This window comes from Seriola lalandi, unplaced genomic scaffold, assembly GCF_002814215.2.
Source record: "Seriola lalandi dorsalis isolate HSWRI2012SDOR001 ecotype SW California unplaced genomic scaffold, Sedor1 jcf7180002054404, whole genome shotgun sequence".
In the NCBI taxonomy this organism is placed as follows: domain Eukaryota; kingdom Metazoa; phylum Chordata; class Actinopteri; order Carangiformes; family Carangidae; genus Seriola; species Seriola lalandi.
The window spans coordinates 229,086-230,040 of record NW_019524957.1 but is presented as its reverse complement, the minus strand read 5'-3'; positions in this window follow the sequence as shown (position 1 = coordinate 230,040).

Below are 955 nucleotides of genomic sequence, written 5' to 3'. Positions count from 1 at the left end.
AGAGACCATAGAAAGGCAGAAGAAGTAAGAATGAAACTTTTCTTTATCTATGAAAAAGGTAGCACTTGGAAACACCTGATTAAAGGTTATCCACCAATCAGAATGAGCTCCAAAGGCAATCCACCAATTACAATATATGTAATGTGGAGTCAGTTATATTGCAAATTGAAATTAACAACCAAATATTTCCTGAATAATATTGTGCCTATCTGCCCACCTGCCTCTGTCCGTCTGTCTGATTATCTGCCCGTCTTTCTGTGTACCTTTCAACCTGTCTCCTGTTTGTTTGTATGCGTGTCTGGCTGTCGCAGACACAAAATGAAAAAATGAGGCTGAATAATAACTTAATTTCCAAGTCTTGTGAACAGTTTAAATTTTGAATCAAGTGTGTAGCTGAAATTATGCTCAAGTAGTTGAATTTCAAAGACATTGAAGTTTTGAAGGAGTTGAACATCGTTTCCATTCACTTACATTGTAAAAAATTTTTTAGAAAAAGCTTATTTCAAAAATGATGGATAGTATCAAAAAGTTGAAGGTAAGGATACATCTCCTGAAGAAGCTGAACATTTTGATAGCTTATTGATAGTTTATGTAGCACAAAGTATGCAAGAGTAGTAAACAACCAAAGAAAAGGAAAAGGAGGATCTTGAGTATAACACCAGTGGAGCAGGTTAAGTTCAGTATGTCTGCTGCTGTATTTACTGTTGTTCTGTCCAGTCTGAACTGGTATCTCCGTCTGTGAGTACTAACTTGTAAACAGCTTTCTGTCTGTGTTTGTATCTGTGTGTACGTGTATGTATCTGTTTGTGTGCGTGTGTCTGTTTGTGTGTCTTTCTCTCTGTCTGTGTGCCTCTCTCGTCTGTATTTGTGTGTGTTTCTGGGTCAGGTAGAATGACAAACTGAAATTAAAGCTGTAAGCAGCGATGAATGGGCTTTTGAACTCCTGCGCACCTCG